Genomic DNA, 24,668 nt, shown 5'->3' with positions numbered 1-24,668 from the left:
TGACAGCAAGCTGGTGGCTGGCAAAAGAAGCACTTTTAAAAGCCAGCTTCTAAATGTCTCGCTGACAGCGCATGTGCGCTGGCTCAGCGAGACCTAAAAAGAGATTGATTGCACCATACAATTATATAGTTGGAATTGACACTATAGAATGTACATAATAATTAATAGATTTTACATGGTAACAAAATTGTATGTTTTTGGATATGTAATAAAACAAAAACTAATTTGGGTTTATAGTATTTGACTGCTGATTGTAAAGAATGAGATTGCTCCCCTACACTATCAAGATACTTTGTGCTGTCTGCAGGGAGTCTACAGAAGACACTCAAATGATGGAGGGAATGCAGAACAAATCAAACATTCATCCACAGTCAGGAGATCTGATTCAAATCCATCGTTCCTTTGCTCATCATGCCATCCCAGTTTAGATCCAGCCATATGCAAATCTGTCTTGACCCTGCTCCTCATTGGGAACAGTCCAGCCCGAACTGCCAAACCAGGTCCTCCCTGGACCAGAAACGAGCATCCTGAGAACGGTTTCAGCGTATCCCCACTCATCAGCCAGGTCAGGTTCAATTCAGTGGCAAAGTAAGCCCGGGACTCATGTCTGACCAAACCACTTAGGGCAAGAAAGCAAAAGACACACAAATGATGGACGGAATGAGGAACAAATCAAACATTCACCCCCAGTCAAGAGATCTGGGTTCAATCCATCCTTCTTTAGCTCACCATGCTATCCAAGATTAGACCCAGCCATATGCATAGTAGTCTTGACCCTGCTCCTCATGGGAACAGTCCATCTCGAACTGCCAAGCAAGGTCGGTCCTCCCTGGTCTAGAAATAAACATTCTAGGACCAGTTTTGGGGTATCACCCGCCATCAGCCAGGCTAGATTAAAACAGTGGCACAGTGAGCCCGGGACCCAAATCTGGGCATACCCGGTGCACTTAGAGCGAGAAAGCAAAAGACACACAATTGCTGGATGGAATGAGGAACAAATCAAACATTGACCCCCATTCAAGAGATATGGGTTTAATCCATTGTTCTTTTGCTCACTATGCCACCCCAATTTAGAGCCAGCCATATGCAAATCAGTCTTGACCCTGCTCCTCATTGGAAGCAATCCAGCCCTAGCTGCCAAGGCAGGTCCTCCCTGGACTAGAAACAAGCATCCTAAGATCAGTTTTGAGGTATCACTCCTCATCAGCCAGGCTAGCTTGAATACTGTGGCACAGTGAGCCTAAGACCAATATCTGTGCATACCCGGTATAATTAGGGCGAGTCTGCCACAGATGGCAGATGAAGGGGGTCCAACTTGACAGTGTGTCCCTGGACTGACAAGGCTTCTTTGGTTGGGATGGTACTAGCTCTCCTGTGTTGCTGGAAAGAGAAGTGCTACTGGTAATTCAGAGATCTGTACTACACTACTTTTAATTCATACATTGTTACCCAACCAATGCATTATTTTTTAGGAACGATAACAATATGCCTGTCGCCTGGCAATCCCCTTGTTAATAATCCATATAAATGCCACAAAATGTTCAGTACTTGAATGTATTTTGCTACAAGAGGGATGTAAATATTCAAAAAATACTTTTTTGTAAGTTTCCTATTTAGTGCAGCTTTATATACTGGGTGTTCGATCGTGATACAGCTAGATCAACGGTATCTGTGATGGATGTGGAATGAAGGAGCCGAGTACAAAGAGTTTCTCAGAAAGCTATGAGCACCTTGGAAGGGTGAAACAGATATAAAGCTAAGGTTATTTAAGGATTGAGTTTCATACCTAGAATGTTGGTCTACCCATGTCCCAGACTAACCGGTCATTTTAAACTTTTTTCATAGTATGTAAGGCTGTTTTTCAAGGTCCTTGTGAGAACATACAGTGCTAAAAGTCTAGCAAAAGCAATCCATGGCGCCCTCCACTGGTGTTTCTGAGTAGGACCTGCTTGAGCTTCTGTTGTATAGAAAATTCTGTGGGTTGCTCTGGGGGATAATAATTCCATAGTCCTATGGGAGCTTATCTTTAAATGTTAATTGAGTAGAATGGAACTAAAAGCCCTGCTAGACTGGGCCAAGATATGGGTAGGTAAGTAGTCCATACGGAAGTATGTCTTTGTTATTGACAAGATCTGCTGAGATTCCAAGGAGATCATTTTGATAATCTTGTTGTCATGAGTGTAGATGATTAGAACATGGATCACTGACATCTCACTGTTTATTCGGCTCAAATATGTGTATGGAATTGTGTTAAAATGTCCTAATTTCGTGTGCATTTTCACACCAATACTTCTGAAGTCAGGGGACCATATTTATAAATTAATGCAGTTGAATACAATTACTAGAGTGAGGCTGAGTCATTTGGTAATTTTAGAGAGCCAAAACATTTGCCACCAATAATTGTGAGATTAAAATGATTATATTTGGTTTTTTTAATGGGTAAACCGTTTTCTGCCCCTGGTTCTCTTTAAAACAGATGCCAGCCGATATGCGTATAAAGCTGGTTTGATATACAGCCGAGCACACTAGGTCAAGGTCTGGAAGCCTAGGACGAGGTCACTTTCAGAACTAGGAAATAAAACATTTAGTTGGTGTTAAATGCTAGAAAGAGCATAGCTCTCCCATGGAGCCAGAGTTCCGTCCACCATGGCACTTTTGGTGTGGAAGGCTTTGTGAACCAATGACATTCAATTAAAGAAATACGACTTCCTGTCGACTTGGCTGCCTGTCCTGTATGACATGGTGGGTGTTCATAGAGAACTGGCTTCTCAAGCTAGGCGGAGGGCACTGGGGATGTTACAACTAATTTAAGAGATAGTTTGGTTAATAAACAAGACATCTGTCCCTAGCCTTCATTGCAGGGTACAGAATAAGGAGGTCATCAATTTCTGAAACACCTAGTAGCTGACATCGAGGCGACAGATCAAATTATAACAGAGCAGCAATTTGCCAACAGTTATGTGTTGAGATACATTTTCATTGTATTAGGGCCCTTAAAATGAAAACACAATTTTTTAAGAAAGCTACTCTGAGTGTAACTTCCCTCAGATGATCTGGACGTTCTGTAGTCATTAGCCAAAAGTATGAAACAAAAGTGAAACTACAGAGTTTTAGATCAGAACGTGACTGAATTAGCTAAAGAATTCCCATCACCCATAGATTGGAGGATGCTGCTGGTAACATATCTCCGCAGGTTTCATTTAGCGATCGGATTCTTTTAGTTAGTCTGTTTGTGTATCTTTAAATGTTTAATCAAACGTATAATCATTTTTAGACGTGGATGTGTGTAATCCTTTTGACGCACCAGTTCCTTGTTCCCTACCACTGTTTATAAATTGATTAGTTGATGTTAAAATACATTTTAGTCATTGATGTTTTCTTCTGTGCTATTGTTGTATCAATATCATGGAATATTCATTAATTCCGAAATAAATATGGTTTGAATCATTCACTCACATTCTGTCAGCTCTTCTGTGATTTTTTTATTTAGGAACAATGAATGCTAGAAATGTATGTCTAGGGTGGAGGTGTTCAAACTGGCGGTGTGCCCCCTTAGAGAGGCCTCGGGTGATCCTAGATGCGGCGCCAGGCTCTGGCCCAAAAAAACATTATACTGATAACAGTGCTTTATTTTACCTGGAAATAATGAGCGGCAGTAAGCTGCTCTCCAATGGGCCATCACTAACATGTTTTGTTGTTTATATCCTAACTGGGAGTATGTGTCAAAAGGGACGGGACAGCAAATGTTCTTCAAAACCCCCACCCCCACTTCAAATAAAGTCACTGTGGGTACTGTGAGAAGTTAGCCTGGCATATGATGTCCACTAGTTCTAGTGGGCACCTTGCACCAGTCTAATCAACCCTTATTGATGGTGGTTGTAAAGTCAACCTTATAGAAAGCAATCCTAGTGGTAGCAAGGACCAGCAATCATTAGGCTAAGACTTCTGTAGGCGAGTTAAGCTAGTTGTTTTACCATTTATAATCTCTTGAGTACCAAATTAAAGTCCACCACACAAAGTATATATCAAATATATATGTATTTACTCCAAACACAATCCCTCTGCACTCTTTATGAGGTCAGAGGTCAAAGTACATTACAAGAATCTTAATTAGCATATGATAAGTTGCACAAGTACAGTTCTGCCCTAGGGGCCTCCCAAACCATATACTAAAATAGTGGTATAAGAACCATGTGAGAGTTAGAAAGCAGGCCTGGGGCCTGTGTAATCGCTGGGGCTACACTAAACAACCAAAGGTTAGGAAGTAGGAGGTCCACGGGAGAAGCGTGCAGTGTCCAAACACAACCGCGGGTTACCACTGTCATCCTGGTGTTCCATCATTTCCCATATTAAGTAATTACACTATTGCTAAAAACTTTCTTGGCTTTCATAGCTTTGCCAAATTTTTTATATCCCTTATTAATCAAACCAGGTTTAAGGACCTTCATCCAATCACCAACTTTGAAATCGTGCACTCTAGTTTTCCATTTGTTGTCATACCATTTTTTTGTTTTATGTTGTTTCACTTCTACCCTCTTAGCAGTATCATGTACCCATTCCTTCTCGTGCACAATTTTCTTGCATTTTTCCCTGAACCACCATGGACATACGCTGGATGCAGGATCTCTCCCTTTAAGTAATTTGAAGGGACTAACTTCGGTGGTGGAGTGTGGGGTGATCCGATATATCCACAACCATTCCCTTAACGCACTCAACTAATTGCTACCTTGTTTGAGTGAATCAGAAACAAACAATTTTAGAACTCTATTGAAGCGCTCAACTTGTCCATTCTCACGTGGTTCATAAAGGGAAGTAAACTTATGCTTAATACTACAATTCTTGAGAAAAACACCAATCTCAGCTGATGTAAGTTGCACACCATTGTCAGAAATTAATGTAGAGGGACATACTTCACATGCAAAAACTTCTTTGAAAAAAACAAATAACAGCACAAGTGGTAGCCTTAGGGACAAACTTCTCTTCAGGCCATTTAGAGTGATAGTCAATAATGACTAAAGAAAAACGAGAATTCTCAGGGTCCAGATATGTCAAAAGCAACTTTTTGCCAAGGCTCCTCAGGCCATTTAACAATTTGTAGGGGAGGAATGTGTACCCTTAACATCTTTTCACTAGAAACACACTCATTACATTTTATGACTGCCCGGTCAATGAACCTAGCCATACCCGGCCACCAAATATGAATTCTGATTAGTTATTGCATAGCAGAAATACCTGGATGTGTCTTGTGGGATATCCTTAGAATGACCTCTTGTACTCCTCTTGAAGGAACACATTTCCCAGATTTGAGGATTAAATTGCCTTCAATTTCTAACTGCTCTGAAACATTGTAAAAAGGTAAACATTCTGACCTCACGTTAGTTTTCTTTGGCCATCCTGCCATAACAAATTTTTTGAGGTCACTCCACCTGTTATCATTCACTTTCCACCCAGAACTGCTCCGTGATTTCTTTGTACTTTGAAGGGACAACGTCATTAATGCTTACAACAAAATCAACTTCCTTAACTAAATTAACATCATCATGACTACAAGGTAAGCGTGAAAAAAAGTCAGCAGTGACATTTTTCTTCCCTGGAACATAATTTGTTTTAAAATGATACTCTCAAACCTAACCTTGAAGTTCTAGCTGTGGATTTCCACTCTTTTCCTGTGGATAGTATATTAACTAACGGTTTGTGGTCCGTCCTGAGGATGAACTTGCTACCCCAAACATAAATCCTGTAATGTTCCACAACCCATACACAGGCAAGAAGCTCTCTCTAAATCACCACACACTTGCTTTCTGTTTCATTGAGAGTCATGGAAGCAAATGCAACATGCCACTCATCCATACCTTCCCTTTGTGATAAAACACTTCCAAGGCCATATAAACTGGCATCAACTGTTATAATACATTCTTTCTTCATGTGAAAGGGTTTCAAGGTGGGTGCATTGACAACATCTTTTTTTATGCTCTCAAACACCTTTTGCTGTTCTTCTTCCCAATCATAAACAGCATTATGCCTTATTAATTTTCTTAGAGGTTCTATTTTAGTGGCAACATTTTCTATAAATGTGCTATAGTACTCACACATGCCTGCAAACAATAACAGCTGCTCATTGTTGTTGGGGGTAGGGGCATTGATTATGGCATCAACATTTGACTTTTTTAGGTACTACACAGACAATGTGTGTCCTAAGTATTCTACAGAGCGTTTGAATAATTTACACTTGTGAGCTTTAAAAGTGAGACCATGGCCATCTAATCTCCTGCATACTTCGTTCAAATGCATTTCATGTTCTTCTTCTTTTTCTGAAAATATTGATATGTCATCCTGGAAGTATTTAACATAAAAACCAATGTCTCTAAAAATCTGAAACATCACTCTCTGAAATACTGACGCAGCTGAAGTCAGGCCGAAAGGCATCCTAGTATACTGAAAAAACCCTTGTGGAGTAACAAAGGCTGTGTATTTTTTAGATTCTTCTGTGAGCTCTATCTGGTGGTAAGCAGATCTCAAATGTAACGTTGAAAATACTTTAGTACCTTCCAACATAGAAACTACTTCATTGATATTAGGTAGTGGGTGACAATCTATTACAATGTTCAATCAATCAGGGGCTTATAAAGTGCGCTACTCACCCGTGAGGGTCTCAAGGTGCTGGGGGGAGGGGGAGCAGCTACAGATCAGTCGAAGAGCCAGGTCTCGAATTCCTTCCTGAACGTGTGCAGGGTCGGGGAGCATCTGATGTTCACAGAGAGATCATTCCAGGTCTTGGCCGTGATGTAGGAGAAGGCTCTCCCGCTGTTCTATTTCTGTGGATGCGGGAGACCTCTGCCAGGGCGAGGTCGGCGGAGCGGGGATTCCTCTTGGGTACTTGGAAGGAAACTCTCTTGTTGAGGTATTTGAGCCCGATGGTGTTGAGGGATTTGTAGGCGTGGGTGAGGAGTTTGAAGGTGATCCGCTTCTCCACGGGGAGCCAGTGGAGGTCTCGTAGGTGTTGGGTCATGTGTTCATGATGCGGAGTCCTGAGGATGAGACTTGCTGCGGAATTGTTGAAATGAAATGCCCTTAAGTCCACACACACTCTAAGTTTTTGATCCTGTTTCCATACTAAAACCTACTCAGAAGACTCGATGCTTTCAATAATGCCCTCATCTGATAAATCTTTTAACATATCTCTTAGTTCATCTCTTATATTTATAGCTACCACCCTTAACTTTTGTTTAACAGGGCATGCATTTTCCTTCAAGACAATTTTATATGTAAAATCCTCAACCTACCCAATTTGTCACAAAATACATTGTTATATGTATTAATGAGTTTTGCTTCCTTATCAAAACAATGATCATTAAGATTAATATCTGCAATCCTCTCCATTAGTTCTTCACTCAAGGACACAGGTTCTTTGGACCGTGGGTTAAGAATTATTCCTAATTTTCACTGATCTTCACCAACCTAGTACATTCACTCCTCTCACAGAAATACATAACTTAATCTGCACACATCTTCCTTTGAAACATAACTGTACTTGAAAAAACCTTCTATATCAATTCTTGACCCATCAAAGCTTTCAGCACATATATCTGATTGTTGTAAATTATCATAATTACACACGTTGAGTAATTTTTCCTTAAAATATTGCGTAGTTATAATTGTCCAAGGTGACCCAGAATCGGCCATCAGTTCTAAATCAGTACCCATAAGGAAGATACATTTAGGAGATCTTTAGTCTTTATCAGGTTCTCTGTTTAAGATGGAAACAACAATTCCCTTGTTGGATTCTGGTATTTCTTGGACACAACTAACTTTGTTTCCTTCAGAAGTACTAGAAGTGTTACTCCGCATCAGGTTGGGATGACGCTTATTGGTCCTGCATACACTTCCAAAATGTCCCACTCTACCACAATATCCACATTCTTTGTTAATTGCAGGGCATCCTGGAAAAGACGCTATGTGGAATTTGCTTCCACACCAGTAACATGAGTGGTGGTTATTGAAAGTGTCATTCCTCCTGTATGTGTGACTGTTATTACATTTTTGAATAAACTTCCCTTTCGAGGTATCGTTTTTGGATTCATTCTTGACTTTGACAACACAAATTTCTTCCTCATTTGCAGTTTTACTGGACTTTTGTTTGACTATCTCCATCCATTTTTCTGACAGTTCATAGCTTTTGCTGTAGCAATTGCTTCTGCTAACTTAGGGGCTCCCATGACCCATATTTTTTCTTGCATCTTCTTGTTTTTTACATGTACGATAATTTGATCACGTATCATTTCATCAGTAATGCGACCAAAATTGCAATGTAAACTCAAAGGGCCCGATTCACAGAATGAACTTAAGACTCAATCCTAAACTGACTACTATTTTGGTATTCACAGAATGAACTTACTACTTTTCGTATTCACAGAAGTTAGGATTTTGTCTTAAGTTTGTCTTAAGACAGACTTAAGACAAAATCCTAACTTCTGTAAATACCAAAAGTAGTAAGTGCATTCTGTGAATACCAAAATAGTAGTAAGTTTAGGATTGACGCAAAGATATACAGAACTCATGCTATGAAAACATACAGCATGAAAAAGAGAACAATCAATACATCAAAGCTTTATTACAACAATTAAGTCTTAAAGCACATGCATATAATAGCTAAAACAATACATATATATTATACATGCTGGGGTACAATGCATGAACACAGAATGTAACATGGTACTATCCACAAAGTCTACTCAGTCCTGTGCATGTGCTTTCTGGTGTCTCTGAACGTAATCCTGTATTGTTCAGTGGTTAAGCCAAACCCATCAATGAAAGCACTCGTCAAGACTGAGTAATTATCAGCATCCTCTTCTCTAACAGTGAGGAGCTTATCTCTACCTTTGTCAGCAAAGGAGAGCCACAAGATTGCTGCCCACTGCTCCTGAGGGACCCTCTGTACTTTACAGGCCCTCTCTAGTGCAGTTATCCATTTGTGGATGTCATCCCCACTCTGGTATGGAGGAACTATCTTGTTCAGGTTCCTATGATCATGAGTCTACTCTCTAGTTCTAGACACTGTTGCTGACACCATGGGACTCTAGTCACAGTTTCTTCCTTGCTCTCTGAACTTCCAGGGGCTCTCTGTCAAGGGTAAACTGCTCTTGTCTGAGCCTAAGCCGAGATTTCTCAAGCTCAAGACGTTGTTACTCCCTATCCAAAGAGTTCCCCCTCTTATTAGAAATGGAGGTCCTGAGGCATTAGATTCTGTCGAGAAGGATCTAGACCACCTTGGTGTACTCTGCACCTTCTCAGGAGGATCCAAGGGCCATTCTTTCAAGCCACCTGTATTCTCCTCTGGGAGGTCTGACTTGTCCATGTGGGAGTCATCAGGCTCCACCTGGTTAGGGTTAGATTCTAGGGCAAAGAGGGACTCCCCTCTTGTCCTATCCTCATGCCCTGCCCCACCCACTCTTTCCTGTTCATCTGACCAACTCGTTTTTCTGAGGTCATCCAACAGTAATACCTCTAAGAGGCGTTGAGCGTTGGCTCCTTTCTCTGTCTTCAACTTTCTAGAGGCAAACAGAGCTTTCATTTTCTTGAAACGAAAGTTCACTGTATCTAGTAATCAGAGAGCCGCTGGTGTCTCCTTTGGAGGACATACAGTGTGGTGAGGTGTTGCACCTACCTAACCTAGTGGGAACTAAACTCTCTGAGGTTGGAGAATGGGTGTGCCCTTGACTTACCTAACCCTAACCCAGTAGAATGTACTTATTGAAATCTTTTATTATATGTGCCTAGTATTAGTGATGGTTTTACAATTAATCAACACAAGTATTTATCTGGTAAAACAATGCAGGAGACTTGGAAGATGAATGCCCTCAGATGTCCGGTGTTGCAGGATGGATGACAATGACCTTGACTCTGCAGCTGTGAGGACCAGGCAATGCTGAGGAAGACCAGGAGATATGCACAAGCTTTCCAACGAAGGATGTCTAGTGCTGAGGGGTCAGTGTCCAGCGGGAGCTACAACAAGCCTTGGCAACGGCAAGCAACGCAGGAATCAAAGAAGGAGCAACATCGGGACCAGCAAGGTCCAGGGGACTCACCAAAGGCAGGAGAGTCCGGGCAGGCCCCGAGCAATCAGGGAGGGGCCCAGAAGAAATGAGTGTGACCCTCAAGTGGACTGACAGGCTGGAGGCACCGGAGTTGTGAGAGGACCTCAAGCAGCTCACCAAAAGATGCAGGCCATGAGGCACACAATGCGGTGTGGCTGAAGATTTTGGTCACTGGAGGTGCTTGAGGTTGGAACCATTTTGAGCTCAAAGATCTTCTTGGAAAGAAGCCAACATGCCTTTCAAACTGCATGTTGGACGCGGTGCACAGGGGTTCAATTATTGCAACCCCCACGAGGGATACTGGCCTCGAACTTAGTGAGAGGGCAGGGCAAGCCTCGGAAGCTGTGGAAAACCATGACCTGTGTTGCAGAGCACACAGCATCCGAAAAAGCTCAGGAACTGCAGAAAGGTCGACTTAGTTGCGGTGCCTGCAAATGCAGGAGAGAGACTCCTTCACTCCAATGGACATTTCTTCAAGTGTCTTTGATACGTCACCATCCTTGGAAGGTTCCTGTATGATGCACAGGCACAGAGAATGCAGCAGACTGAAAGTCAGGTCCATACGATGTCCAGCGAAGTTCAGAGGGCCCAGACGGTAGAAGTAGAAGTGGTGTCTGATCTGAATCTTATCCCATGACGAATATAGCGACCTACACCCAGGAAGCCCTTAAGAACCCTAGGGACTGGGTTGGGAAGAATATGGGGACCCTCCCAGTGGAGGGTCTGGACAGCGGGAGGTTAATCCCATGTCCTTTATCCAGTTTCGTGCCAGAGCGGGAGCCAATGGCTCCCAGGACTGGTTTGAACTGGACTATGTATGGGGACTCCAAATGTGCCCCTCATGCAGACTAAATGGCGCTGGTAAGCACACACACCCAATCCCAATCCACTAAATCCTGCCTGAGAGGTGGTCACATGTCTCTGTGACAGGATGCCTTTTGTTCTGCCTTCCCCTGCGCAAGCTTGGCTCAGCAGCAGGAGGGCAGAATCGTGTCCCTGGACGGCAGCAACCATTTTGTGTTGTCCGGGTCTAGAAGGCTGGTACTGGGAACACTGGGAGCCTAACGGAGGGCTCTTCCAGTGCTTGGAATTATACCTCCCACGCCGTTTATGGTGTGGGAGGTATTATTCCAACTTGTTTGATACCAAACATGATAGGATTCGTTGCAGCCGCTTTTGAGATGGTCATTGCGTAATTATGTGGTGCCCCTCTAACAGTATATGGCTGCTTCCTGACAACCCAGGAGAATGGACTCCGTAGGCTGCCAGGGTGTCCTGCTCATGCTCCAAAAAAGGAGATTGGGCGCTGCCGGAAAACTATTGTTTAATAACACTACAGGACACCGATGCAAAATTATTTGCAGCCCATCTGCTAACAATCTTATCCGGCTGGGTAAAAAGGAATAGCATTCTTCCGCTAAACCAAACTGGCTTTATTAAAGGACTTGGTACATCTTCCAATATCCTGGCACTATCAATGTTAATGGAAAAAGCACTTGCAAACAAAGAATCACTATTCTTATGTTTTGTTGATTTTAAATCAGCTTTTGATTGTATCGAGAGAGATCTGTTAGGGAAAAAGTTACATGTACAAGGGATTCCCCCCCCCTTTAATATAGCTGATTAGTCTCCTGGATACAAAAACTTGGGCCAGAGTTCGTATTGGGAACGGCAGATCATTAACTGAGGAAATACCAACGCTAGGGGAGTGAAGCAAGGCTGTGTATTGGCACCTTTATTATTTAATCTGTTTTTAACTGATCTAACTGGAGCCTTGAACAAGATAAATGCACACCCACCCAAGCTTGCAGATAAACACATATCAAATCTGCTATATGCAGACGATGTCATCCTTTTAAGTAGAACTAAGGTGGGTTTGCAAAGGTTGATGACATGCATACAGGAGTACACAATAGAAAACAAAATGGTAATAAATGAATCAAAATCCAAAGTTATGGTTGTTTCAAAAAACGTGAGAAGGAAGTACAACACAAAATGGTTTTTAGGAAAGGAAAAACTGGAACAAATTAAGACCTATAGATATCTGGGAGTGGTCTTTGATGATAATGGTAACTTTAAACCCCAGAAATTGGATATCGCAAGGAAAGCGAACTCCCTAACAGGTGCATTTGGGATTATAAAAAAATCCACCAGTAATTTATCCTACCAACCTCTACTTAAAGTTATATCTGAAACATTACTACCTTCCCTAACCTACGGTAGTGAGGCATTAAACGGAAAAGATGCACTAACAATAAACAAAGAAATCTCAAACACTTTCCGATCCCTTTTTTTGTCTACCTAAAAATGCTTTACAATCCGAAATTAGACTGGAATTCGGCTTGAATAACCAACTATATGCTTGAATGGGTAATGTAAATAAAGTATGGAACAGAGTAAAAAATGACAAGGAGAATCTAATTTTACAGCTTTTATGGAAAGAAATAGAGGGCAATATCAAATCCTCTGTTTGGAAATATCTTGAGAAGGCTTTGGATGAATTTGGGCTTAAGGGGATTTGGACGACTACTATTCCTCATGAATTTTTTTTTTTAAATTGTGAATAAAACAACTGATCTTTCATCATTGATAAATGACAAAGAGTCCCTGGTTAAAAGGGAGCACGCTTGGTCCATAATACATTTTTCTAAAAAAAAGAGTCCGCAAGAATACTTGAATGCAGCTTGGACTTGGAAATATAAAAATATATTCTTGAAAGCACGTTTCAGAATACTACCCGGAGAATCTCATGCACTACCATCGAAAAAACTCAAAAATAACATATCATGTCGGTTGTGTAACACAGGAGAAGAAAACATTATACACCTATTGTGCCTCTGTCCGGAATTAAAAAACGAAAGACTAACACTGTTAAAAAGGTTATTCAATGAAAGATCAACAAGGACTTGTAGACAAGCACTGATCCAGTGTCTTTGCCCAGACGACATACCGATTAACTCTGCCTTCTCAAAATTCTTAGCATTTGCATGGAAAAAACTTGAACTTTTATAATATTAACTGTCATAGCGTTCATATTTCTCTCTTCTATACTTTTAAACATATGAATTTACAAATTTAAAACAGTTTTATAATTTATGTGTACTATTTTAAAAAGTTTTTATGCTTCATTTTTAAAATTATTTTCTTTTTATTGTATTATCATAATTGAAATGTTTATACTGTGCAATTATTATTTGTAAAGATTTTAAATAATCAATCACTAAACATCATCATTACTGAGTTAAACATGCAGGAGCACCCTGTCACTTAGAACCTAGCACACTGTCTTCAGGATTGCAAAGGCCTGCTATTGGGGTGACTTATAGGTTTTAAGTGCAGTGACCCTAGATATAGGACTTTTATTTCTTTAGTAAGTGATGCAAGCACCAGCTTACACAGGCTGCAATGGAAGGCCTGTAACTCCATTTTGAATGGTCTCTCATGGGTGGCACAATAAATGCTTCAGCCCATGGGAGACCTCTGGGGTACCTTATCCCTGGGTACATGGGTACCATATACTAGGGACTTACAAGGGTACACCAGTATCCAATCTAAGTACTGAACACAACAGTTTAGGGAGAAAGCAGAGAGACTGGGGTCCCGATTAGTAGGATCCCAGTCAGACTAGTTAAAACCAGCTTAGCATCAAGGAAAAAGTGGCGGTAACCATAGAAGCAGATCCTACTTTCCTCCACCCAGCATAAGAATGTAGTGTGCTCCCATCCGAAGTATTATTTCACTGTGCAGAGAGCACTGCCTCAAACAACAGCAGATGCTGATTTGGCGGGATCTGTCACCTCCGAGCAGACCACAGCCTCCCGAGCAATGGTCTGAGTGGCAGTTAACGTAAGACATGCTCTCCTCCAAGTAAATGTGCGTCTGTCACGTCGTGTCCTGTCGTGAAAATATCCAAATGGAAATGTTTCATTAAAAAAAGCTGTGTTTTTCCCCACAGTTGTAAGACCCTACTTCTTCAGAAACTTCTGCTGTCAAAAGATAAAAGTTTCTTCTTTGCCACTACATTTGTTTTTTTTCTAAAAGATACTCTGGATTAGAAACGTGCAACAGAAAACATCCTTCCCTATTGTAAGAGATCAGGCATCCCACTGACTACTATGAAAGAGAAAATGGAAAATAATCATAGATTTGAAGTGCTGTCAACTTAACCCCCTACAAAAGGCTTCATTCCCCAGCCCCATAATCGTAGCTTCCACGGGTCACATACAAGATCCAGTTTCTTTATTTTTTTACAATTGTATCTTTAACAAAAGGCAGCCAGTGCTATAACCGTTGAGAACAGCAATAAGGGTGGGTACACTTTACTGAAAAGCTTGTGTTGAGCATGAATGTTTGTTGTTTTGCAGCTGTTTTGTAAGGTTGTGTGTGGTTGTAAGTAACACCGTGTGGGAGACGTGGCAGTGCTCTGTCTGTGACATTATTAGGCAAGGGTTGTGTCCAACCTAAAGAGTGCAGGGCAACAATTTTATCTTTTTTTCGAAATCTATTGCATTACATGCAGATATCTGGGATAAAGTGTCACTCAAAGTGTCACCCACTTATTGAAATGTCACAAATGCACACACTGAAATGATGAAAATGTCACTCATCTTTGAACTGAAAACTTGGCAGCTTTGAATTAAATGAAACTATTTGAAACAAACCCGTTCCCTTCGGCCTACCAACAGTACAAACGCATGCCAGGGTCGTTAATATTCATGCGTCTTTTTGTATATTCGGACATTAGCACGTTACCCATCAATATATAAACAATTGTTTGATTTCTGTGATGCCTTACACCTAAGAATAGTGCTGGCGGCAACAACCCAGTCGAATACATACATGGAAGGGCAATATGGGTCAACAAAAGAAACAAAAAAGTCGCTAACCTATACACAAGAAAATATGTGGATCATATGTTGAAAAACAGGCTATAAAATACCATAGACAACAAATTAAAAAATGCAGTGGATATCAATTAAAAACAAAAGATAGAAAGATATATAAAAACAATATTCAAACTTATATGTCAGCATCAAAATTTTATAAAACTTAGACAATACAATTGCATATAGATTTTAAAACATCTCATTTTTGAAGTACATTATTATTAATTCTTATGGCTACAATTTATACATCACAAGAAAACTACAAAAAGGTTGACGCGGTGTTTCAGTGAGATGTAACTCCTTCACCTTCTTCAGGACTGAGTTTTCTAAATAGAATTTCAATGTATCGAGGGTTTTATGTTACTTGATAGGAACGGAAGGAGGACTCTCATCTGTTTGGTTTAGAAAAATCAATAACCTTCATATTGGTAAATAATTTGTAGGAGCCACCGATGAAAAAGACGTGAATCGTATTAAAATTGAGACCACTTACAAACTGGTCAGTACTTAGCATAACCAGTGCGCTGTGATTTTGGCTGTGTTCATTTAAAAATGGTTGTTTTCAATAATTGAGGATGCTGGTTAGGTTGCTTGGCAATAATAAGACATTGAGGGTAAAATCCGATGTGAGATCTACAGCCTCCTTGCTCCATATGAACGTCTCCCGGGTCAGCCAAAATCACGGCACGCTATTATACAGAAGTCACAACTCCTCACTGTGCCTACCAGGCCTGAATTCTGTTTCTGTCTGTTTACACAGAAAATCTCTACAGTGATTGCATTCATCAATTGCTGTTCTATAAAGTAAACATTTCCCATTTGCCATTTCCCAGAATGCATATCCAATCAATTTCTTTAATTGGAACGATTCATCATCTTTCATTTATATGCGTGCATATTTTGTATGTAGTTGACTAAAAAAGAAAACTAATAAAATAGATTTAAAATATTTTTCCTTGTTTCTGTTCTGCTGTGAGACATAGGGTGCATTTATGCATTACGGTATCCGCAGCCTCGAATTTCACTACATATTTTTGACTGTCTTTAGTGCAGGGCATATTTCATGGAATGCTAAGAGCTTGGCCCTTGTACATGCCAAAAGCTGAAAGTTGCGTAACATCGTTCCTGGCAATTACAACATTAATACTGTTTATTTTGTGTGTGAAATAAGTAACCCTGGATTTTTTTTTGCATCTCAATCTGAAAAATAAATTAGGAGAAACATGCCTGTCTCCGAGTCCCCATATGCGGCAGACTGTAACAAGGCAAAATGGACCTATTAGTAATTTAAATATAGCCTACATTTGAATTGATGAAAGATAAAGCTAGATTAATTTTAGCCAATGCTTTAAACGGGGGGAAATAGTGCCGGTGCTCATTTAAATGTGGTGAGTGGGTGGGTCTTGGGGGCGGGGTTTAGGTGAAGACATGCCGATACTTCCTGACTTCTATACTACTTGCAGCACCCACCAAAACACATGAGAAATGTCTAACAATAAACAAACAAGGTTTGTTTACTCATTACACAACTAAAGCCAAACGAGGTGATATTTTAACATTTTCTTGTTTGTTAATATTTGCAACATCAATACTGTTAATTGCTGGTGCGTGGCACAATGCTATATATTCTCGAGCGACACAGAAAAAAACTAGCAGACGTGCACACACAAGCATACCCTACAGTTCCTTTAATATATTTTCCAAGAGTGTCTCTCTTCGCTCCCCCTTTCTCTCATATTTCTGTCACACAAAAACAGTCACAGGCAAGCAGACAAACATAAGCAGACGCTTACACAAAAGAGTCAGGTGGAATTAAAGCCATTTGAGCCTCGTTACATCCCATGGCTTTCTTAATAGCACTGTCACCGGTCTGCCTCGATTTGTGTTTGCAACACAGCATGATGGCGAACACCCGGACGGTATGCGAATGAGCCCAAGCTGAATAGTTCAGCGGGGGCTCGACTCAGGTCTACAGAAGTGCCTTGGCTGTCAGCGAGGCCGCCAGCACCAGCGTTTCATGAGTACCAGTACTCTCCTCGGCAGTAGAGACGGGCCGGTAGTCAGAGTGATAAAACTAAGAAGTGCCGGTACTTAGAGTGATAAAACTAAGAAGTGCCGGTACTCAGTACCTGTGAGCACCGGCCCATTTAAAGCAGTGATTTTAGCTTGAATGAATTGGGAGTGTCCCATGTAAATTGAAAGTGTTCGATTCTCTGTAGGGTGTGCTCCTGCAGAATCCACAATAATAAATGGGATACCTACACACCATGCACATACGTTGTACTCTTAAGCAGCTTCATCTTGGGACTTGCTGAGCGACGTATTTGATCCCTTCTTTACTCTCAGCAGATGCAGAAAATGATGCTCTTGTCTAGTTCAAGAATAACAACATGAGTGCCGCCCCCCAAGGGCTGTAGAATTTTAAATATCCTGTCTGCAGTGAGGCAAAGATCCCTGTCCTCAGAACACACGTGCCACATGCGGGTGAATCTGTTTTGATTTCAGATTCCACTGGGACGGACCCTAGCGGGCATGAATGAATGAATGAATGGACACGTGAAAAGCGCATGGGTACCAAAGGCCTCACACCGCTAGAGAGCGCATGGGGGTCTGTCTGCCAGTGCTGGGAGCTGCTCAGGCATGGGGCTGCAGGATTACTTTCATGAAACCATCCTGCCTGCAAGCAGAAACTCCTTGCCACACTTCAGCGTGACCCATGACCTTCTCAATGCTGGTGGTCACCAGTGCAGCGCACGGACTTTACTGTATCACTCTGACTGGGGCGGGCATGGCAAGTTACCAGAAAGCTGCCGCCTGTTAGTGGTCAATCTGATCCCGCGTGGCAACAGCTGGGTGGACGCCCTCTCGTAAAACAACAACAGGGAAGGCGCGGGCTCCCTGATCCAAGGGGGTGCTGGCTGCAGGACCTGGAATTGTTTGTGACACAGACGTCCTCAAGCTCAGCTAGAATCATTGATTCACCTGCAGGCACCAACACTCCTTTGTGAGGCCCTGCAGAGTAAACAGTCACTTGCAAGCGAGGCAGCAGGCTGTTGACCCAGCGCAGGCCAGGATGAGCAGGCAATACTGTGAAGCTGAGCAAATAGAGAGCGCCTCGTGCCGGGGTCAAGAGCACGATACAGGCAGGCTGATGCATGTTAGTGCAGTGGGGCAGTCACCAGCGTGAACATGCGTGAGTCTAACGCCGGATGCGTGACCTTGGCAGGGCTGCCCCTGCGCTCAGTCCAAACACTCCAGATTACCCGAGGTCCCAAGCGGCCACTTCACAATATTTTGGGCCTGGAGGCTCGAGGAAAAGAAAGACGAGCAGACTCTGATCTATCTGGACCCACTTCCAGCCTCTGTCATTCCCACAGCTGTGCTGACATTATCAACACAACTGTAACTTTCACGTGACACGAGACTCTCCTGTAAAGCGCTAGAGCACCGCTGGGTGACGTCCGCGGTGTGAATATAAAATAAATACATACATAAACAGATAGCATTGGCAGCGCCTCTTAGACAGATACACTATCATTGTGCAGAATAGTGTCCCCGGCTCCACGCATGCGCACCGCTGCTGCAAGTGTCTCCGAGATCTGAGCATGCGCAGAACAACAGGACGGATGAGGTCACTGAGAACGGGTGGAACGGCAGTGAGTGTAACAAGAATCTGGGCATGCGCAGTACAGAAGAATGGGCCACTTTGAAAGCTGGGCATGCGTCAGAACCGTGAGCGATTAGTGTGCCGTATTATGGACATGCGCAGTACAACAGGAAGCAGGGGGTCTCCGAGAACACGTAGAACAGCAGGGAGCGTAACAACAATCTGGGCATGCGCAGTACAACGGTCCCAAGTCTACGAGACAGGGGCATGCGCAGTAGAACCGCCGAATGGTTAGTATTCCGTATTATACATATGCGCAGTACAATCATGACAGAATAGAATACCATATTGCGGAGCTGCGCACTACAATCATGAATGATTAGTATATTTGCGCTAGACATGCGCAATACAGCCGTGAGGGACCTAAACCATGCAGTGAACATGCGCAGTACAGCCGTCAGTGAGTAGTGTTCCTGTTGTGCGCATGCACAATACAATCGTGAATGGATAGTGCACAGCTCTTGTTTACATTCAGGAGTGACAGGAAAAGGCACCAACGAAATGGAAAATATCTGTGGAGACGCCAAAAAGCGGGAACTCCAGCGCAACTGAAAGAATAGACAAAGCTAGAGGTTAATAATCCGGCTGTGGGCTCTGAAAAGGGGCATTCTGACCTCCATTGGTGTGGAACTATTTTTTTTTTTTGTTGCATGTTTTTATATCGCGCGAACTCGACCCGCAGATATTGTAGCGCTCTACATGAGCACCGTATTTACTTGACACATTCAGGCGCGGGGAGATGAAGTGATTTGCCCAGAATCACAAGATGTGGACGCGACCCGAGGCTCGAACCAGGGCGTTTATGCCGACGGACCACATCCTTGAGGCAGATCATTCTCCCACCTCGCCACCAAGACATGGAACACTCTCCCCATCCACCTACGGCACATCCAAGACCTGCTGACCTTCAGGAGGACACTCAAGACCTGGCGCGTCGAGCAGTAGCAGCGTCTGCCCATCCCCCAGCGCCTTGAGACCCTCGCAGGTGAGTACCGCGCTTTACAAATGCTAGGATTGATCGATTGATTGATTTCTGATTCCGGCTTGAGAACTGTCTGGAAAGGCCCCTCCATGCCATTGTCTTGTCTTAAAGTGTACTGAGCGGTATATCAGTTTGGGTTGTTATCGGAATTTGGTAAGTCCCAGAGCAGCGCCGTCGACACTACTTGCAGAAGGCGCTGCACAATTTGTGATAACACAACAGAGAGACCTACGCTGCCGGGGTTTTCACTCAAACTCCGTAAATTACCTACCAGTCATGCATCCTCTTTTGTAGGAAGCATTTTCCAGTCGTTCCTAAGGCCTTTCACCTGAAGAGCTGTCATTTATTTGGCTGCTCATGTCATATGTTTTTGGGGCCTCCCAGCTTGAGTCTTTTGTACACCGCTTGTCCAAAGGACTGTGCAGTGTTTCTTGTTCTTTGAGCCGCCCGCCTCTGAAGGGCTTAGAGTTGTTTCACCTTATGTTGGCTCTGCCGCCTGGAGAGTTTACTCTACTTCTGTCAGGCTTCTTACCTGGACAGTATTATCCGCTTCTGCTAGACTTGTGATGTTTGGTTCTGCCATGACATGCTGTTCATTCTTCCAGGCCTGTAACCTGTACTCTTATTTATTTCTTCAGTACCCATTAATAGATTGTGTTTGGCTCAAGGTTTTTGCACCTGGGGTATTTTCCAAACAACACCTGCAACTTTAACGGAATACTGTCCCATAGCATAGGTCTGTCTTCCACCATGTCTTCTGTTTCCAAAGGCCTTGCGACTGGCAACATGGTGATTTCTGTAGTCTTGTTAAGGATGGAGTGTTGATAATTTCTTCAGGCCGCTCGTATTTAGTATACTCACATTCACTACATTTATGTGGCTTTCCACAACAGTTATACAGCACCAAAGTAACAAACTATGTGGCCAATTTGAGTAAATTACGCGGCTACAAGAGGCCAATGATGTGAAGCATATTACCATTAAGTAACTATTCAGAACCGCTTGGTGTGTTTGGTATTCTTCTCAACTCTGAATGCCTTGTTGAATAACAATGATGCGAATTTGAGTGTATATTAAAAGTGAACAAATGATAATGAATTCCTGTGAACTCAATGTGCCATGGGGGGGTAGGCCTGGAGGGAGGCCACGAGGAGTGTGGGCACGTGCAAGGGGGGAGTTATGGGCCCTCAGACAGACCGTGTCACGATGGGGGAGATGGCGCACAGGCGGTTTTGGAAGCCCGCAGTGGCATTGTGGCTTATGGCTGTCAGGCTGCAAACACCGTCACTTTTGATTCGACAGTGGTCTATGTTTTATGGTCAGAGTAGCACCCTAGAGCTACGCTTCACTGTTTTGCAGAATGCATGTGACGCGGTTGTTGGAGTGCCCGGAAGGGGTTGGAGAGCTTTTGTGGTCAATGAACAGGGGTTCAGTTGAGTCAGTGGTTCCTCACCCTCTGCATTTCTGGTGCATCTGGGTTGGGGTTTGCGGTGCCAGACGTGGGGGTGCTGCGCCCATGAGTGGGCCATGGGAAGCCTGCGTTTGGATTGTTGGTGTGGCCTACTAGTGGGTTTAGTCGCAGGCACTAGGCACTTTGCAGGTGCGATGGCAGCGCAGGACATGGCTTTGCCTCCTTACCAGGGATGACGTCTCAGTGGATGGGGGACGGTGTTTGTGGTGCTAGAACCGGAGGTGGAGTGGATGTGGGCTGCGTGGCTTGTCCATGTGTTGATGGTGTAGTGCTGGTCACTCAGGGTTGGTGGCTTTGGACAAGCGCTGAAGTGCCTTGGAGGGGAGCTTTGGGGTTGCTCTGGCAGGAGGGGCGGCTGGTGCAATGTGAGGTGGCAGTATTGTATGATATGGCTGGGAGGCCTTATCGGGCAATACTACCACCATACACAGGAGAGGAGCGCAGATTTACACTTAGCTTGGTCCGGGTAGTACGTCACACAGCAGTCAGGCACACTTAGTAACATGTGTTGAGCATTTCACAGTACCAACATTGAGAATAAGTAAATGCCGCCACTCGAAAAAAATCCGGACACCAATGTTGTAAATTTAAAAAGCGTTTAAAAATCAACGCAATACAAACTGTCAAATTTCCACCATTGAAGCTCGGGGTGAAGGTCATTGAGAATATTTACCTCTAATTACTGAAAATCTTGAAGAGCCCTGGGCGGGATCCTCTTGGAGTGGAAGGAAAAAACAAAGACCAGGCTGACTCGGGCTCTCATTGTGCCAACGTCGAGGCATTTGAGCATCATTACATTTCATGGTATGCAATTCAGAGCACAAGATGCATAAGAACAAACATGCCAGCTGGCAAGACGGCCCAGTGAGTCCAAAGCCCGAGGGAAGAGTTGTAAAGTGGAGGTCTCGCTCCGGTGTGAGGTCTGCGTTCTTGTGCTCCCCTCGCACCCCTGTGCCTCGGCTCATTGGAGAGGAGGGGAGGCGCAGATGCTGTTCATAGGGGTTCAGGCACTGCTGAAGTGGCAGAGGCTGACCTCTTGAAACAGCTCAGCTGCTTGTAATGTACGTGCTCTGGCGAACACTGGTATAGGAGCCCATGATGCCTACGCTTTGGCACCTTTTGGGGAGTCAGGCTGTTTGCACTGTCCCTGCTACATGAAAACCGGCCCTAGGAGGTGCCCGGCTGCTCGTAAAGCTTGTGCTGCTCCCTGTGAAGCAAGGCTGCTTGTTATTTCTGTCCACCCCTTCTAAGATTGCTGGGCTCTCAGGCTTATAAGCAGCTACCACATTTGGGTTAACTGTATCCAAACCCACAAAAACACACCCTGTTCTTTTGGGGCAGCTCCATGCCTGGTGCTTCAACAATAAAAGCACTGCATCTGCCACACACCTACAACATCGCGTTCCCTCCTCAATATTCGCTTCTATCACCTAATGCCCGCTGCACCTCTACCCACGCCCCATTGTGCCATCTCACCTCAGCACCATACAATATGCAATGGCACCCACTTCCTGCAGAGTATGCTATGCTCTCCAAACACAATCGCAGGCAGTAGCCCACCCCTCTCCCCTGGACCAGCCAAAAGTTCAGAAAAAATACCCCGTTCTCGTCAAGATGCTGTCACTGGTTCCGGCTGCTCTCAAAAGCGTGTTAGTGCCCCGAGGCGTGCTTCAACTCGCTGTTTTGGGGTGTCAAATTGTTACAAATTAGGTAATATTAACCTGTTAAAATTCCAACGTTGTAAGGTAATACTGACACAAAATGTGCCGCATTATGCTGCAGAATTTGCCTTTTCTCTGTGCCTAATTTAGTTAGACCTAACGCATAACTTGGCCCTCCCCTGCCGCATACTTTCAGTGACCCTACTCATACGTAATGTAAATACCAACTCTGGGGCGCCCACCATTTTAAATGCTGCAGCCCTGTCACTGCACCACCTGTTGTGCACTCCTGAACTGCACCTATGTGTCCTTGAAGTGAGCACGGCTTGCATACAACAACCCCAAATTAATGTCACAAAATACCCATAATCCAACACAGCCGTTATTGAGTTCCTCTAGGCGCTGCAATTTAACATGACGCCGGCCACAGCATTGCTGCTCGCTTCCTAAGTATTCACCTATCACTTCTAAGTTTAGGAAACGTAGGACATACATTAAATGCAAAAATTAATTAAATTCCCTGCTTTGTGGATGAGAACCTACTTTCTATGGATATTTATTTGTCTATCTGTTTGTGTCTTCTACAGTTTCTATAGTCCCACTATGTCTGCTGGTTTATATGTTGTGGCTCTGATCTTCAAAAAAGAAGTTCACAAACAAGGTTTAGACATGGCATGAAATTACAATTAGGCTTAAGTTCTGTGAAAGTAAGATTCAGAACAGGGGATTCGATATAATGTCAGCCTACTTGTTGCAAAGAAAAATCATAGTATGACGCACATACTTCGCACAGCATTGCTGGCCTCCTTCTGCCTCCCCTCCACTCCCTTCCTGCCTTTCTATGATACAATCCTCTAGTCTTCTTTTCTCTCTCATTATTCTCCACAACATCCACTCTCTAATGCCTTATGTTCTTCCTCTTCATCAGCTATTACTTGCTTACAGTCACTTCATTCCTCTCTCCTTCTCTTACTTCACTCCTTTCTCTTCTCCTGTCCTCCTTCCCTTCTCCTCATTACTTACATCACCTCGACCCCACTCTCTTTTTCGCCTCATACTCCCTCTCTTTCTCGTTCACTGATTCCTTCTTTTGTCTCCTTTCATTGTTTTCCTTCATACACAAACTACCTATCCCTCTCATTCTTACTTTCTATCTATTTTATACAGCTCTCAGCCCTATCTATTCACCTTACCACATATTGACAATACACAAATAACACTACATACCACAGAATTCCACCTCACACAATTCAACAACTAACAATTCCAATTCAAATCACATAATTCTACTTCAAACTACATACATCCACTCCACTCCAAACAACTAAACATAAATAAAAAACAACATCATTTACAACGTCAAAAATTCAAACTTCCACAAATGCGAGACCGAATGCATTGCAAATGCTTGTTTTTCTTTACAGGAAATCTTGTTTCTTTGTGAAACTCTCCTATACATATAGTGGAGAAGCGTGGCTCAATGGTTAGAGCGTCAGACCCTGATGCAGAGGTCTGGTCCAGCACCAGGGTTCAATTCCCGCCTCGGCGGGTCTTGGGCTCAATGCCCTCGGACCTGATAATTCTCGCCTCGGTGCCTATTCTAATCATGGGTCCCACTCTGCAACTCTGGGCAATAGCTGGCTTAATCCCCACAACGGCCCCAACAGCGCTGGGATGCCTGGCTTCACCTTGGGGGTGCCCAGGAGTGGACATTTCAAAGGGAAAAGGGTTCCACAGTGGTATGTGTACAGCGCCAGGAAACCCCAGTTGGAGTATCAGTGCGCTTTACAAGTACAAATTCATTTCATTTCATACATGATGTGGAAAGCTTTGAGAATTTGGGATATGAGCACAGTGTGAGTTTATAAGACACATCATAAGATATAAAATGTTGGTTTTCATTTCAG

General features: G+C 43.2%; 1 protein-coding gene across 2 annotated transcripts in view; it reads left to right on the top strand.

The window, feature by feature from the left end:
* Positions 1 to 24,668, top strand: part of LOC144807604 (uncharacterized) — a 272,324-nt gene that overhangs the window by 237,635 nt on the left and 10,021 nt on the right. The window contains exon 1 of one of the 2 annotated variants that reach the window (XM_078673242.1): positions 19,102 to 19,632. The exons of the other annotated variant lie outside the window; for it this stretch is intronic. The gene's annotated coding sequence lies outside the window, so the exon portion shown is untranslated. Of the gene's footprint in view, positions 1 to 19,101; positions 19,633 to 24,668 lie in introns of those variants that run through there. 2 annotated transcript variants of the gene reach the window in all.

The sequence above is a fragment of the Lissotriton helveticus genome, unplaced genomic scaffold, assembly GCF_964261635.1.
Source record: "Lissotriton helveticus unplaced genomic scaffold, aLisHel1.1 SCAFFOLD_404, whole genome shotgun sequence".
Lineage (NCBI taxonomy): Eukaryota > Metazoa > Chordata > Amphibia > Caudata > Salamandridae > Lissotriton > Lissotriton helveticus.
This window is presented reverse-complemented; position numbering and strand designations above follow the sequence as displayed.